Genomic DNA, 18,879 nt, shown 5'->3' on the forward strand with positions numbered 1-18,879 from the left:
CAGCACACACCACCACAGCAGCAGCGCAGACACAGACACTACACCCAATGGGTGCCTGGAGATTAGAAACAAACTCACATGAACAAGCCAAGGGCCATTCAAAGATCTGCAAAAAGTGTGTGCCTAGGAAGCTGGGCTGAGGTGACAGAGGGTGACACACAGAGGGAGGGAGAGGGGGAGAGAGAGGGAGGGAGACACAGAGAGACGGACAGAGGGAGGAGGCTGACACAGGGAGGGAGGGAGAGGGGGACAGAGAGGGGGTGAGAAAGGGAGACACAGGGAGACCAATTCAGCCTTGGGTGGTGTGGGAATGTCTGCTCGTCAGCAGGTGGACTGCGTGCATGTGGACAAGGGTGGCCAGTGCCTGAGTCCCCCTCTCTTCTCCATGGCAAAACACTGGGCCATGTCTCAACCTGTGCACGAGCCCAACGCCAGCTACCTGCATTATATAGGTGTGTGGAACAACTCCATGTGCCCACATACAGTGCAACACGGAAGGTGCCAATGCATGGCTCGCCACACCTGCTCACTCCACTGCTGACTGCAGTCACAATTGACGCAGCAAGTAAGACTGTGCCACACATAGGTAAAGTCTCAAAAGCTGTGGCCAAGGGACATACCCATGTACAAGTGCACTGTGAGTGGAATGCAAGACATATCCAAATACCCAGAGGAAATGTGCCAACTTAGAAACTAATGAAACATGGATGTTGCATGGAACAAAAATAACATTGTCTCTCTCACACACAGGTCAACGTCGTGGATCACCCCCCAACACTGGGGGGGAAGACTCACAGGACCCGGCTCTGCGGGATGACGATCCCACCGGCAGCGACGACTCTCACCACTCTGTGGACGACCCCGACCAACCTGGCCCCTCTGGTGTCCAACCACCTGCAGCACCTGCGTCAGGTACAACTGGGCCAACCATCACCCCCACTCCTGCCACATCCCAGGAGACACCCAGGATCCCTGCCCCACCACCACAATGCAGCCAGGCAGACCAGGAGGGACACGGTGTACCGGGCACCCAGGAGGAGGCAGGCGACAACGCTAATGCCACCCCTCAGGGGTCCCGGAGACCCGATGTGCCCACAAGGGCAGGCCAGGTGCAAGTGGGCAGGGGTGGTGGGAGTGGAGGACGGCGGAGGCGCGAGCCTGACCAGTTGGCTGCGGAACCGGTATATTCCCATGTCAGAAACATCCTGGACACATACCGGCAGGACACCACGGGCATGGGCCAGGTTGTGTCCACCCTCAACGAGATGAAGGGGACCCTCGAGGAGATCAAGACCCAGCAGGCCCAGCAACATGCGGAGCAACATGCCTGTCTACTGCGACACCAAGGGCGGATGAGGACAGACAGGCTGAGCTCGTGACGGTGTTCACGGGAATTCACCGTACACTCCGTCGGATGGCCGACAACATGGGCAACCCTCCCTGTGCCACCAGGCCAAGAACATCACCACCCACAGGGAGGGATCAGGAGGAGGAGGAGACATCCGACGGAGCATCCCAAACATCGTCACAGCCTGCTTCTGAGGGTTCCCGCAGGAGGGCGGTTCGTCCACGGATAAGACCGTGAGGGTCGGCGCAACAGCACCATCTCCCAGGACACCTGGCCTGGCACCTGGCCCACTGGACCAACAGCAGCACATCAGCAAAAGACATTCTCTGCCACATGGACTTGCTGGTCACTGTCTGACCAATGTTGACAAAGACTGTGGCATGGACTCTGATGATTTCCAATGGCAAGGACACCAATTCCCCCAGTAAACTTTGGATTCCACACACCCGGAAAGCCCCTCATGTCATACCCCCCCACGTACCCCAACACAAATAAAAAGTTACACGATAAAGAGAGGACACACATGGGTCACAATGTATTAGGCAACACAGACATGGAGCACCATACACACCCGTGATGGGCCCAACCAGCTGAGGGGGTGGCCGCACAACCGTGCCGACAGACATATTGAGTACAGCGACAGTCATGCGCAGAGGTCAGGGATCATGTGGAGTGTCCTGGGGGGCACCCAGGTATGTGTAGACAGGTGGCAGAACCATGTCCTGCAAGCTTGAGTCAGGTGGATGCAGAGAATGGTGGCCTGGCCAACGTTGGATGCATGGGGATGGCACATGTCACAATACCCACACAGTCATGGACATCATGCACAATACAGAGTCTAATCCCACACAAACAGCTTGCATCTTGCTACTCTACACATAGACACATAGCCACTATCACGGAAAACCATGCCAGACATGCCGTAAGCACCGTGGCAACACACCAGCATTGACTGAGAAGAGGCACTTTGTAGGCATAGGGACACCTTTATTAGTCATGTATTCGGGAATGCAGAGGCAACTCGGAGTACACATACACAGGTCATGTGGAGTAACATGTGGGTTCAACACTGAAACCCCCCTTCTGCAGCACAAATGCGTGATAGCCATGGAACTGGCACACAAGTGTCGGGTAACAGCTAAACACCCCCTGCTGCTCACGGAGAGGCTGCCATACACCATTGATCCTCTGATGTGGAAGTCCCACACCATGTCAAGCCAATGCAAACCGTATGTGTCCGAGGGCAGTGTTACACACATTGATGCCATCATCACAATCCACTATCCCATCACAGATGACTGTCAACAAGTCTGACCATCTGAAAATAGGTAGTAGCGTCCCTAAACATAGGGAAGAACGGCACACCAAACTGCATATGAGTAGTAGCTAATGTAAATCAATTTGAGGCGTTAACAATATGAAAAAGTGAATTATAATAGTAGGGTGCTCAAGGCTTCAGTTAATGTCCACTACCTGGGGACATCATCCATATGTACAAGACATACAAATATTAATTTTTACAAAATTTGAAGACTAAAATAGCACTCCCACAATATGTGAGGGTTAAGTACCCAGCTGATACAGGTTATCAGTTCACGTTCAGGTCATATATGCCTGTCCTATTGCCAAAAACATGAAAAAGAAAAGGAATTTCCTCAATTCCTTCAGGTGGTTAAGATGTCACGTGAAAAATCCAGGACCCTTTGGATATTAGATGTTGTTCATCTTTCCTTTATTGATGCAAAGTGGTAAACTCCAAATACACGGACCAGCCGACACGTGTTTCGTCTTACAAAAGACTTTTTCAAGGCTGGAAAAAGTAAATATAAAGACTAAATACATCCAATTCTTGTACAAAATTTAAAACTTAGTAAAATGATCATTTATACAAAAAATCTTAGAATAATCACCCAAATTGGTGATAGTCCGAAAAAGAGACGTGAATAAGAAAAGAACCAAACTTCCCAAAAGTCCATTAATTGATGTTAGAATTAAGGGTGGGCGTAGTTCGCGAAGTAGCACTTCGCGAAGCTACGCAAAGTGAAGTTCGCACTACGCGAGCTACGCGTAGCACTTCGCGAACTGCGAAGTAACATGTTCGCACTGTGCAAGATGTTGTTTTCAATGATTGCACAGTGCGGGCAAGCAACCGGCACTGTGCAATCATTGAAAATGGCATCTTGCACAGTGCGAGCTGTAGTTTTCTGCTGCTCGAGTAGATTTTTACTCGAGCTGCAGCTTTCTCAACGCGAACTGGTAGTTTCTCATCGCGAGCGGTCGCGAGCATACGCGACCCCTCGCAATGAGAAACCTGACCTTCTCGCGTTGGGAATCTCGCCGGGAGGTTTATTTTCCATGCTCGCGATCGCGAACAAGGAAAAAGTCTCGCCAGGATGTCATTTTGCTTGCTCGCGGTCGCGAGCAAGCAAAAAATGACCGCAGCACTACGCAACACTACGCTACGCGTGTTCGCACTGTGCTACGTGCAGTTCGCGTAGTGCGAAGTAGCGCGAACTTCGCAAACTACGCGAGCGTAGCGTAGTGCTTCGCCCAGGCCTAGTTAGAATCCAACAGAAAATGAAAAAGTTTTTATTAGTTAAAGAATGAACAAGTGCACCACCAATGGCACCCAAAGCCAATAAGTATAGTGGGTGATTAATGATAAAAGCCAAAGATAATAGACATGCGTCTTTTCCAATCAGAGGTTAACAGGACAAATATTGAAGGTTTGATGTATCAACCCACCAATGAATTCAATACGGCAGTTGATGGTATATCCAGCTGTGTAATTCATAAATTGAGAATCCCAAGTAAAGACATTGTGCATGTGATCACAACATCTAGAGAATAAACAAAACAATCAATGAAAAGTTAATCATTTTAGGTAAAAGATCAAAAAATGTCCATATGTTTGTTAACACATTGGTGTAACAAAAATGAGTAAAAGTAACTCTATGCGACAAGCATGAACATAATGCGTAATGAGTGGCCATCTCGCATCCATAGAGCGACAACAAACGTAGTAGCTTACAACAACTACAAATTATATCGTCTATTCACCGGAAATTGAACTTGGTTCATAGGTCAGTAGTGCCGACACAAGATATAGCGGTGCAATCGACCCGTTGCAAGGATTCACCAAAAACCAACAAGCCCTGAAAACATTGTAAGTTAGCATGTCTGCCAGAGAGAAGTAAGTAAAAAACCATAATGTTTTATTCTCTCATTTTCAATGGACATTCTCTATACCGTCCTATCTCCTTAATAATAACGCACTCGCAATATGAAATACAAGATACGAACAAGAACACAGTCCTCCCCTATATGGGATTGTATAAATAAACATACCCAATAGAAGTATTAGCTGTCGTATTTCCAAGTGGGGAATACGTATAAAATAGTTATTTCCTTCAATGCGTTGATAGGTGATAGTGGCGTGCTAACTCCGTGATAAGATTGCACTCACTGCCTAAAATAAAATAAGGTATATAAAAGCAAGATCAACACGTAACATAATGGATTAAATATAGAGCATCATCATAAAGATTAAGCATCTATGTCCACCATTCTTACTTGTCACCACCCGAATGAAAGTCCGAACACCTCTCCCACCGTTCAACTTGTCCGAACGCCGAAAGCACATCCGTTAAAGAGTGGAGATGCCTGAATCACGTGATGAAAAGTCTAGTCACGTGTCTACGCATAACACAGGCGAAAAGTATGAAATTGACGAAGGACTGCATAAATCTAACACCGCCATGTTGGAGTGGTGAAGACTTCCAACAAATAATATGTTTGAAATACTACATAAAAATTTTCAGTGTTATTGTGGAAACGGTAAAGCACAGTTAAATATGTGTGCAAACCGAAACATCGTTATTACGAATATTATAATAGAACAGTGTCACGTATATATGCATTTCACAGGACAAAGTGCAAAATGGACAAAGGACTACATAAAGCCATCACCGCCATATTGGAGTGATAAACACCACCAACGTAATATATACTAAAAAATACCTCGTAAAAATGCAATATTATATTTGAAATGGTAAAGCACAATTAAATGTATGTGCATACGATACACCATTAATAAGAATAATGTAGTTAAATACGCTTAGCGATCAACAGTAAACATGAAGTAACCACGAAAAATACATACTGACCAAATCCTATTCATATGAAGTCGAAGTGAATTGAAAGAATCATAAAAGAGAAAAGAAATAGAAAACGAGAGCAAAGATGCCTATGTCCAATATCATAGTGGTTAGTTTGAGTGGTCATCATGAAAAAATTTTTTTAAAAGTTAAGCATGAGTTCAGCACATGATAAGGAGTATATAACATAATCAGTTTCTGCATATGTTGCAAATGAGGATACATCGAAGAATTTGACCAGACTTGTCGCCAAAAGGTGACCATATGAACAATTGACAAGAAATGGACACAATTTATGCATACAGTTAGATGTGGGTACAGCTCTAGAACAATTTTGATGACAGATCCCAATATATTTGTAACATCAGATAAAAGCACATTTGTAATTAGTCAAACGTCATTGCTGGAGAGAACCTACCCAACTGTAAATGAAAATGACATTCGTAGTCCAAAATTGGAAGCCACATGGTTAATAAAACTACGATCGGTGGACTTGGGTTTAAATACAGATAGAGAACTCCATGTGTTTTTGAAGGAATAAAGGAGAACAAGAGAGATGTTTCTCCTACAATTTAGTGACATCTGTTTGAATTGTTTAATGTCATTTTCATTTACAGTTGGGTAGGTTCTCTCCAGCAATGACGTTTGACTAATTACAAATGTGCTTTTATCACGCCACTATCACCTATCAACGCATTGAAGGAAATAACTATTTTATACGTATTCCCCACTTGGAAATACGACAGCTAATACTTCTATTGGGTATGTTTATTTATACAATCCCATATAGGGGAGGACTGTGTTCTTGTTCGTATCTTGTATTTCATATTGCGAGTGCGTTATCATTAAGGAGATAGGACGGTATAGAGAATGTCCATTGAAAATGAGAGAATAAAACACTATGGTTTTTTACTTACTTCTCTCTGGCAGACATGCTAACTTACAATGTTTTCAGGGCTTGTTGGTTTTTGGTGAATCCTTGCAACGGGTCGATTGCACCGCTATATCTTGTGTCGGCACTACTGACCTATGAACCAAGTTCAATTTCCGGTGAATAGACGATATAATTTGTATTTGTTGTAAGCTACTACGTTTGTTGTCGCTCTATGGATGCGAGATGGCCACTCATTACGCATTATGTTCATGCTTGTCGCATAGAGTTACTTTTACTCATTTTTGTTACACCAATGTGTTAACAAACATATGGACATTTTTTGATCTTTTACCTAAAATGATTAACTTTTCATTGATTGTTTTGTTTATTCTCTAGATGTTGTGATCACATGCACAATGTCTTTACTTGGGATTCTCAATTTATGAATTACACAGCTGGATATACCATCAACTGCCGTATTGAATTCATTGGTGGGTTGATACATCAAACCTTCAATATTTGTCCTGTTAACCTCTGATTGGAAAAGACGCATGTCTATTATCTTTGGCTTTTATCATTAATCACCCACTTTACTTATTGGCTTTGGGTGCCATTGGTGGTGCACTTGTTCATTCTTTAACTAATAAAAACTTTTTCATTTTCTGTTGGATTCTAACATCAATTAATGGACTTTTGGGAAGTTTGGTTCTTTTCTTATTCACGTCTCTTTTTCGGACTATCACCAATTTGGGTGATTATTCTAAGATTTTTTGTATAAATGATCATTTTACTAAGTTTTAAATTTTGTACAAGAATTGGATGTATTTAGTCTTTATATTTACTTTTTCCAGCCTTGAAAAAGTCTTTTGTAAGACGAAACACGTGTCGGCTGGTCCGTGTATTTGGAGTTTACCACTTTGCATCAATAAAGGAAAGATGAACAACATCTAATATCCAAAGGGTCCTGGATTTTTCGCGTGACATCTTAACCACCTGAAGGAATTGAGGAAATTCCTTTTCTTTTTCATGTTTTTGGCAATAGGACAGGCATATATGACCTGAACGTGAACTGATAACCTGTATCAGCTGGGTACTTAACCCTCACATATTGTGGGAGTGCTATTTTAGTCTTCAAATTTTGTAAAAATTAAAGTCTGACCATCTATTCAGGTGTACCCAGCTATATGTAATGTGTCCCATGGTGATGCGACATGTCTGCAGAGGAACCAAACATCGACAGGGGCACTGTGCACACATCGTAAACAACTGCCACACCCAATACACCCCTGATGCATCCCTTACCCTAAGGAGACTTCCAAATTTGTCCGTGCGTGTAACGCTGAGTCAGCACACGATGACGTGTCCATGAGGAATAGCAGTGCCACAACAATGCAACCAGCAGACGGCATGCACAAGTACCTGGGGATGAGAGACACACAAGAAGTCAGCCACAAAAAGCACAGCCACTTGCATGTGCATGTACTCGACACATGTAAGGATGACAACATGCTAGGTCACAATTATGACTGGGGAAATACACTCATCACTGGCAACATCACTCGAGTGACACATCCACACACACCTCTGACTCACGTGGCATACATGCAGATGGACACACACATCGCAACACATGCCACACGGGGACCAATGCGTGCACACTCAGACACTGGTACTCACCACTAAGCAAAGAAGTTGCGTATGAGCCGACTCCGAATGTCCTCTTGTGGAACCACATCCTCAACATCACTAGCCCCATTTCCAAGCCCTTCGTCCTCCACGGGTGGATGGTCCTGATCATCTTGATCCAGGATGAGTGGCACAGCTTTCTCAACTGCCATGTTGTGCAGCATGCAGCAGACCATGAAGATTTTGCAGACCTTCGCCGGGGCATATGGGAGTGCGCCGCCGGTCTTGTGGAGGCATCTGAATCGGCTCTTCAGGAGGCCAAATGTCCTCTCTATCACTCGCCTTGTCCGGCCATGGGCGGTGTTGTAGTGGAGCTGGGCCGGCGTGCTGGGGTTGCGGAGAGGTGTGATCAGCCATGGCATGTTGGGATAGCCAGCGTCCCCTACATGGAAACCACATGGACATAAGTAGGACAGGAGAAGCGGTCGTGCTGGAAGTCTATGCAAAATACAGGACAGACAGAGTGTACCCACCAACAACACATGCTCGTTCGTTGCGCAGCTGCGTCATCATTTCAGGCATCCTGTTACGCCTCATGATGTAGGCATCGTGTGCTGATCCTGGAAAACGAGCACAGACATGTGAAATCACCATGTTGGACAGACACACCACAAGGGCATTGATGGAGTGGTAGTGTTTGCGATTCCTGTACGCTACCTCCTGTGCCTGTGGTGGTACCAAAGCCACATGTGTCCCATCTATGGACCCAATGACATGGGGCATCCCTCCCAGGGCATAGAATCCACGCTTGACCCCAGTCAACAGTTCAGGAGTTGGGAAATGGATGAACTCATCCAGGTGAAGCAACATGGCCTCTAAGAAATCATGCAGCACACGGCTGAACATGCTCTGGGACATGCCACCAACATGAGCTATGGTATATTGAAAGGTACCCGTGGCAAGAAAATGTAGGGCTGCCATTACCTTCAGATTGGGTGTCAGTGCCGTAGGATACCTGTGCAGCGGTTGCAGGTGTGGTGCCAGCCTTGCCGTCAACTCCTCAATCAACGGTTGTGGGAAGCGGTAGCAGCGTATACAGTCATTCTCCCGCATGTCAGCCAAGTCCGGAATTGGTCGGGGAAAAGGCGGCGCTCTGCAGTAATTTGGAAGTGACAAGGAAGAGTGAGTGCACTACAACAACAATTTATATGTACTGAGCACATGTTAATCTGTCAATACACATATGCTACATACGGAGTCAGGTATGTGATACATGCCCTGGACATGTATGGCTGCCAGGTGACACTCCTACCAAGACCCAGCTACACACGGAGATTGTGAACCTCCACATGCCATGGCATGGGACTAGCTGTGTCCCAGTGTAAGTGAACAGCCAGACGCAACACAGGAGTGACATACATCAACACATCAGCAGAAGTAGGATGTCGATTGCAGAGACAGGTAGCGGAACACTAGAGCCACAGGTCACATGACATTACACTAGGACAGCCCACACACCTTGCCATTAAGGTGTACATGTAATGACTCACCACACATACATTGTGAGGATGCAGACAGGTCCTTGTTACGCTACTCCGTGTCCCATGCATACATACACACCTCACATCCGATACCACATGTGGCCTGGTGTGCATAACAGTGTGCCATGTCCATCTACAAACAGACACATGTTGGTTGCTGCAACAGCTGATGCTTTTGAGGGAACACCAACATCAAGCTAATGGGAACACACCACACATACATGACATAGACACATCGTGCACCGTGGGTAGTCACATGTCTGGTGTGGTAACCCCTGTAGCGGGCATCAGGGGACACTTGCGTGTGTTGTTGACTGTGCCATGCCAGTGACGCTCATCCCAAGTGTGCAGTACGACATGCACACATGTCAAAGGAGTTAAGGGCATGCCTGGCACATATTGCACCATCACACATAACATCTGTACACATCTCATCATACATCTATTGCCTTCTCGACTCAGGAGTAATGTGCCACATCACAGCCTTTCACACCTGTGCCCCACACATGTAGTACTGCCCAGACAATGCCTTGATGTCCATCCATGGAAAAGTATGTCAGCTCCATTCCTTCCTGTGTGCTGCCTGTCACCACTGTGATGTGTGAAAGGCACCGTACATTCGCTCTGAGTGCCTGTGTACGTTCCCTATCACTATGGGAGTGCTTCCGTAGGCCTACCCATAGTGATAGTGAGCGTACGCGCGTGTGTACGGGCCGTATCACTATGGGTACGCATACGCGAGCACACCCATAGTGATAGTGAGCGTACGCGTGTGTGTACGGTCTGTATCACTATGGGTACGCATACGCAAGCACACCCATAGTGATAGTGAGCGTACGAGCGCGTGTACGGTCCGTATCACTATGGGTACGCATACGCGAGCACACCCATAGTGATAGTGAGCGTACGCGCGCGTGTACGGTCCGTATCACTATGGGTACGCTTACGCGAGCACACCCATAGTGATAGTGAGCGTACGCGCGCGTGTACGGTCCGTATCACTATGGGTACGCATACGCAAGCACACCCATAGTGATACGGATCATACACACGCCTGTACGCTCACTATCACTATGGGTGTGCTCGCGTATGCGTACCCATAGTGATACGGACCGTACACACGCCTGTACGGGCTGTTGCTATGCATTTGGGGTGCCCTAGGGCCCCGGAACGCACCGTACCTGTGTGTGAATCTCCAAATTACACAGGGGACACATGAGGGACAAGTATAAAGGCCTACATGCATGATGGTTGTCATGGAGACCAAGTTTAAAGTATGATTTTGTTTCTGCAGGTGCACAGCAAAAGTCAGTTTGAAGGAATCTACTTTGTTGCAAAGTGATTGTGGAGTTGACATCATGCTCACGAAAAAAAACAATGAAAACCCACTGACTGTGCTAGGTTTAAAGGGATTGAAGGAAATATAGGATGCAAATGTGAGTGACCAATCACTCTGTACTCCTGTGCATGAAACAGGCCAGCAAGGCATATATAAGGCAGCCAGGTCCCATGAGAGAGCACTTGCCTGCACATCTTTGGATTCTACGTCCCAGCTGCTGCTCGTGATTCCCTGGAACCATGTCAAGATCTGTGGAGAGGGTGCAGCCTTTCACCCTGGAGGAGAACCTGGCATTGCTGGATGTGATCCTCCCCCAGTACCCCCTGCTGTATGGGCGACCAGGGTATCAGGTGAGTGCAGAGTCCACTAGCACAGACTGTGTCCCTTTTTGTGACTGTGACTTCTGGCATTGTGTCCAGGTGTGACACACATGCAATGTACTGTAGGGGGGGTCCCAGGGGGGGAATGTCTGATGTCTCCCAGCCAGAGCATGCTGTGGTGCATGTCTGCCATCCTCACTTGCATTGTGTTTACTGTGACAATCACTGCATGGTGCATGCCACTTTCTGCCTGTCTTATCCTCCTGGGAATGTTGCCTCTACAGTCCTCATGTGATTATGTGGTCAGCCCAGTGTGACAGGTGACTGTACCCACAGATGTGTGTTAGTTCAGTGTACCTGTGCTGAGAGTGTCCACATGATGTGTTCGTACCCTGGACATCGGTGTGTGTGTAAGTCCCCTGTCATATGGGTGGGTGCATATGTGGAGTGTAGCACCCAAGCTGCATGAGGGATGGATATACCCTGCCCATCTGATGTGAGCAGGGAGCAGTGCTGTGTGTCTGACGTGCAGAGCCAGCCCCACACCTGTGAGCCCCCCCGTCTAGTGGCACATGTGCAGAGTGAGGTTTGTAGCTGCATTTGGCAATGGCAGGTGAATGTCCTGTGCCTGTGTGTGTCTGTGTACTATGCTGAGGTAGCGTCAGTGGCCTGTGGCATGTGACTGCTTTGAGGTGCTGCACATAATCCTGGTGTAGCTTGTGATGAACAGTGTGAGCCTGGATCATTGATTGTGTCCTTGCCCTCATTCCACCTGTGTACTTTCAATGGCACGTACTGCTTTTGCCCTTCCCCAGAGGATAATGTCCCTATGACAAAGGTGCAATGCGTTGGATGCATACTATGCCTTGTTGTAACCAGCAAATTTGTTCTAATATGTGTCTCTGTGACATGTGCCAGGTGTATTGATGTAGTGTCACTTGTTCATCCTCACAGGTAGGCGCCTCTGCCAAGAAGCAGATCTGGATGAACGCCGTCAGTGCCGTGAGGAGGACGGATGGTCGCAAGCGGCGCCTGGCCCAGGTGAGAAAACGCTGGCAGGATATCCGGTGCTGGACGCGGAGGATCGCACGGGTCCTGCTGGGGGACTCACCTGAGACCCATAAGAACCGTGGGCGCCGCCGTCTGACCCACATCCACAAGCGTGTGCTGGCGGTGGTCTTTCCAGACTTGGACAGGCGCTTACAGGAGAAGCAGCAGCAGGAAGGGGGTAGGTACATGTGTGTTTGTTGTGTGTCACCAGCATTTGTAAGTGCGCAGTTGCATGAATACACTGCCAGGGTCTAAAGGTGCTGTGCAGATCCTGTTACCCATAGTATAGCGGTGCTCTCCTGCCTCCCTTCCCCTCCTTGCAATGTGTTCCCTGGTCTGTGTGTAGTCACTCCTTCACAAGGTTATCTAGGCTGGCAGTTTATCCACGTGAACAATGCCTGTAGCATCATGTGTAACAGGTTTTGGGACCTTGCCTGTGCCCTGTCCAGTTAAGTACTTGTGAGTTCCATGTCAGTTGGCACTGATGCTGAGTCCAGACATGGGAGTTATTCTCTCAAGTGTCATGCCTTACAGCACGCATGTCCTATGTTGTGGCCTGTTACATGATGTGCATGAGTGTGCGATACGCATAGTGCAGGGATGGTGGCGTGTGTTGCAGTCATTCCCATTCAGGACCATGGAGTTGTGTGGCCACTACTGTCCCCTGGGGCATATTTTCCTAGGTGTCATGTGTGTCATCACAAAATGTGGACACTCTCAGTGTCTACAGCATAGGTTGTGCTCTGTGCCATTGTCCTCTGGCACCATGTACATTGACGTAATATGTAGTACAAGTGTCCACTCTACAGCCTGACCTGATTTTCCTTGTTCATACTCACGGTGGCCAGTGCCTGTGTGTCTTGTTACAATCATCTGATGATGCCCATTTCTACATGATTATTTGGACAGGCGCACCTTGGGTATTTTGTGTCCAATCTAGCATTTTTCCAGCCCATGTGTATTTCACCCAGACTAAGAGATGTAAGTGCTTCCTGTGTCTCAACAAATTGTCTCATGTAGGGGGTGGTTGGTGCGGGCAAAGCCTACATGTCAAAACCTGAAATCTCCTTGCTAGATCTGGCCAGTGTGTGATGTTTGTCTGGACATACACTCAAGGTGCAGTGAGCCAGCATGTTTTCAGTATTACCTATGCAGCATGTGCCTAAAGTTCATGGATATGGTCCCTGCTCATCCCTATTTTCGGCAACGCTGTGTGGTGCAGATGCAGTGCTGGATTGTCCCCAGAGCCTGGCTCCTCTGTCAAAATCCATTTCATGTCATTTGCTATTGTGTCATGCTCTCCATAGTTTTTCAGTGGCATGGTGGGTCAACCAACTGTGTGTTGCAGGGCCTACATATGTACCTTGTTTTGCAGATATTACTCATCTTTCTTTTCAGGCTATGCACTGTAACCTATGTAGATTGGACTCATGTGACATATGTATACAGGTGTATGATTAATTCCTGTCTCTTCACCTTGCCCACAGCATCGTCGGGGGACACGGATGAAGACATCAGCACAGACCGAGCGGAGGGACCGAGCACCAGTGCCAGCGGTGACATCTTGGCTGGCACATCGAGTGGAACTGAGGCGGAGGGGAGTGAGGCGGAGGACCTGTCCACTGCCACCACAGAATATGAAGCTGACGGGTCCGAGGCTGAGCTCTCCGAGTGGGCGGAGGCTGCACAACCAGCTGACAGCGGCACAACATCTCTCCCCGCCCCCTCCATTGCCATCAGCCGCCTCCCACTTGCTCGTGTCCCTTCCCAGCGTGCCCAGTCACCACATGTCTCCTTCCTGCCAGGCACCGCACCCCCTGCCCCTGTCTCCACTGCTGCCGCCAATGCTGAGTCTGTGGACATCCAGCGGCAGTTGCATGTTGGTCAGGCTGCGATGCTTAATGTCCTCCATGGCCACAGCCAAGTGCTGAACAACATGGAGGCATACTTGGAGGGCATTTTCTCATCGCAGGCTGACCAACGCAACTTGCTGAGGTCCATTGACTCGACACTGACTGCAGCAGTGGGTCTCCTGCACCGCTTCGTCCAACCTCCTACCCCTGACCCATCCACACTTCCCACTCCCATGCCTGTCCCACGTACACCCAGACGTCAGCATGCACCCACCACAACAGACACAGGCACCACACCAGCAGGGAAGGTCAAACACACACCTCCTGGCACGCACACACAGGGTGAAGTAGGCAGACCCACTGGGTCGGGGGGAAAACGTAAGACACGCAGCCAGAGTGGGAGTCCGCATTCCACAAAATCCACTCCCTCTAAATCCCCTCCCCTCACATATCCAGCAAAGACTCCTTCATGGCCGCTCTGTCCCTGAGCCCCACAGTGACACCACCCCGCAAGCGGTCAAAGGAGTCCCCGGTCAGGGTGGTTGAGTCCCGCCCCTGTCCACACCCTCCCCCAGTGGCGCTGCGACCCATCCCTCTGACCCCCCCCCTCCTTGGGGCCTGTGGTTCCTTCGGGTGCAGGGGAGTCGCTGGAGGACCTTGCTAAGGTGTGCAGCACCATCCTGACCTCCGCCTTTGGCGCTGCCCCACCCCCTGTGGTGGAGTCCTCCGTCCCTGCACCCGCGACGCCTACCCTTCGCCCTCATGTCCCTGCGGTGCCTGGTCCTTCCCCCCCACATGATGCCCCCCCCCTCTGGAAGACAAAGGAGTCTGACTGTGCAGGCAAGCTAGGGGACACGCATCCCACTGTGTCCCCCACCTGGATTTGAACTTTGGATTGCCCTATGGGCATTGTACATTTTGAACTTTCAAGGGACAAACAGATTTTTGGATGCTGAATAAAGCAATTTCTTTTACCTTAGTACACTACTGTCTATCTGGTATTGCTGTTGGTGGACCTGCTCTATTATTTTGGGTGGTGATAATGTGTTGGGTGTGTGGGAATTGTAGTCTTGTGCTGGTCATAGGGTGGACCCTGGTATCTGTGTGCCATCACAAGCTGTTGGCTACATAACTTTGTTCATGTAAGCAGTTACTGCATGGTGACATCGTCCCAAGGTGTGTTCCTTCCTCTGTGTAACCTGACATCTTCCCTGCAGGGTCATTCCAATATGTGGTGCTGAGCTGTGTCTACATTGGCTGGGTGTGTGACGGACTCGTTAGACTTTGGCCATGCATGCTGAGCGATGTCTCCACCTGCATCATTCGTGGCGTCCTTGGTGGTCACTGTACTTGTGTATGTAGACTGTTGTCATGACTTCATGTGGACATGTTTTCTTTTCGGCGCTATGCATGTGTATACTCCCAGCCTCGCACACATGTGGTACATGTACTGCAGGATCTTTGTGCACCTGACTGACATTTGTGGGCATTGGATTTGTCGGTTCTCCACCCTTTTCTTTGCAGGGGCACTGCTGTGAGTGTTAGGCACCCACCCCTCCTGTGTCTGGGCACTGCTGGGAGGACTCTGCACACACCCCTCTTATGACTGGGCACTGCTGGGAGGACTCTGCACACACCCCTCCTGTGTCTGGGCACTGCTGGGAGGACTCTGCACACAGCCCTCTTATGACTTGGCACTGCTGGGAGGACTCTGCACACACCCCTCCTGTGTCTGGGCACTGCTGGGAGTGTTAGGCACCCACCCCTCCTGTGTCTGGGCACTGCTGGGAGGACTCTGCACACACCCCTCTTATGACTGGGCACTGCTGGGAGGACTCTGCACACACCCATCCTGTGTCTGGGCACTGCTGGGAGTGTTAGGCACCCACCCCTCCTGTGTCTGGGCACTGCTGTGAGTCTTAGGCACCCACCCCTCCTGTGTCTGGGCACTGCTGGGAGGACTCTGCACACACCCCTCTTATATCTGGTCACTGCTGGGAGTGTTAGGCACCCACCCCTCCTGTGTCTGGGCACTGCTGTGAGTGTTAGGCACCCACCCCTCCTGTGTCTGGGCACTGCTGGGAGGACTCTGCACACACCCCTCTTATGTCCGGGCACTGCTGGGAGGACTCTGCACCCAACCCTCCTATTTCAGGATATGTACGCTTAGAACATACACGGGTGTGGGTTCGCTCCATGCATACGCGGGTGGGGGTACGGTCCATACGTACACTGTTGGGGTGGGGGTACGCTCCATACATACGCGGGTGAGGGTACAGGCCGCACATACACTGTTGCGGTGGGGGTACGCTCCATACATATGCGGGTGAGGGTACGGGCCGTACATACACTGTTGGGGTGGGGGTACGCTCCATACATACACGGGTGAGGGTACGGGCCGGACATGCACGGTTGGGGTGGGGGTACGGTCCGTACGTACACTGTTGGGGTGGGGGTACGCTCCATACATATGCGGGTGAGGGTACGGGCCGTACATACACGGTAGGGGTGGGGGTACGCTCCATACATACGCGGGTGAGGGTACGGACCGCACATACACTGTCGGGGTGGGGGTACGCTCCATACATACGCGGGTGAGGGTACGGGTCGTATATACACGGTTGGGGTGGGGGTACGCGCCATGCATACGGGGTGGGGGTACGGTTCGTACGTACACTGTTGGCATGGGGGTACACTCCATGCATACGGGGGTGGGGGTACGGTCCGTACGTACACTGTTGGGATGGGGGGTTCGCTCCATGCATACGCGGGTGGGGGTACGGTCCATACGTACACTGTTGGGGTGGGGGTACGCTCCATACATACGCGGGTGAGGGTACAGGCCGCACATACACTGTTGCGGTGGGGGTACGCTCCATACATATGCGGGTGAGGGTACGGGCCGTACATACACTGTTGGGGTGGGGGTACGCTCCATACATACACGGGTGAGGGTACGGGCCGGACATGCACGGTTGGGGTGGGGGTACGGTCCGTACGTACACTGTTGGGGTGGGGGTACGCTCCATACATACGCGGGTGAGGGTACGGGCCGCACATACACTGTTGGGGTGGGGGTACGCTCCATACATACACGGGTGAGGGTACGAGCCGTACATACACTGTTGGGGTGGGGGTACGCTCCATACATACGCGGGTGAGGGTACGGGCCAGACATGCACGGTTGGGGTGGGGGTACGGGCCGTACATACACGGTTGGGGTGGGGGTACGCTCCATACATACGCGGGTGAGGGTATGGGCCGTACATACACGGTTGGGTGGGGGTACGCTCCATACATACGCGGTGAGGGTACGGGCCGCACATACACTGTTGGGGTGGGGGTACGCTCCATACATATGCGGGTGAGGGTACGGGCCGTACATACACGGTAGGGGTGGGGGTACGCTCCATACATACGCGGGTGAGGGTACGGACCGCACATACACTGTCGGGGTGGGGGTACGCTCCATACATACGCGGGTGAGGGTACGGGTCGTATATACACGGTTGGGGTGGGGGTACGCTCCATGCATACGGGGTGGGGGTACGGTTCGTACGTACACTGTTGGCATGGGGGTACACTCCATGCATACGGGGGTGGGGGTACGGTCCGTACGTACACTGTTGGGATGGGGGGTACGCTCCATGCATACGGGGGTGGGGGTACGGTCCGTACATACACTGTTGGGATGGGGGGTACGCTCCATGCATACGGGGGTGGGGGTATGGTCCGTACGTACACTGTTGGGATGGGGGTGCGCTCCATGCATATGGGGGTGGGGGTACGGTCCGTACATATCCGTACCCACGCTGTGGAATGCTTGTGCGGGCCGTACCCAGGCCTTTGCCACGTGGGTACGAGCCGTCCCACCATTGTTGGGGTGACGTAGGTGTGGGCGTGGTACGACTCGTACCCACGCTCTTAAGGCGTGGGTACGGGACGTACCTGTATTGTTGTGTTACCGGTTCGCGTCGTCAACCACTTCCGTTGTGGCGGACGCTGGCTTTGCTGGACACGCCCCCACCCCCTCGTAGTGACCAGGGCCTGGGGGTCAGGTATGTCCAGGGCATGTGTGCTGTGTGACTTGGGTGGGGGTTTTGTGGCCTGCCCCTCCTCCTGCCCCCCCTTTCCCCCCTCCCTTTGTTGTTCTGACCTTCTGCGGCGTCTGCGTCGGAACCTGTAGAGGAGGTCGACTGCTATGAGGGCCGGGATGACAAGTAGGTTCGGGTCCATGTCTGTCCGTCGCATGCAGGTACTCCTTGTTCGCGTTGTCCTGATTTCCCGGCAGTTTTTGGCTGCCGGAAAATATTCTCTGTGCGGGATGACGTCGGTGCGAATCGTACTTCCTGGTCCGTGAATGGCAGGCTGCGTGCGTCCCGACGTCACGTCGGCGCTTTCCCGGATCACATTTGTATGTATATTTTCGTCGGTCGGTGTTTTGTACGAATCGTACGGAAATAGTATTTCCGTGCGAATCGTACTTCCATGTTTGTATTTTGTTCCGACCGGGTACGCGCCGGGCGGAGAATATACTCCGTCCGACGATTCGTACCCGGTTTTCACAGGATCATAATCGGCACCATGGTATTTAAAAAAAAAATATATATATATACAAATAATGTTTATAGAAAATATCTGATAAGATATTTTTGTATTTCAAAGAAGTTCACCTTTTGAAAAAACTTTTTGTGCTTATAACCAAAATGAAGGAGAAATATACATGGTTATTTAAAGAAGCATTTTTAAGATTAATTTTTAGAACAAAGAC

Source organism: Triturus cristatus, chromosome 6 (assembly GCF_964204655.1).
Source record: "Triturus cristatus chromosome 6, aTriCri1.1, whole genome shotgun sequence".
NCBI lineage: Eukaryota > Metazoa > Chordata > Amphibia > Caudata > Salamandridae > Triturus > Triturus cristatus.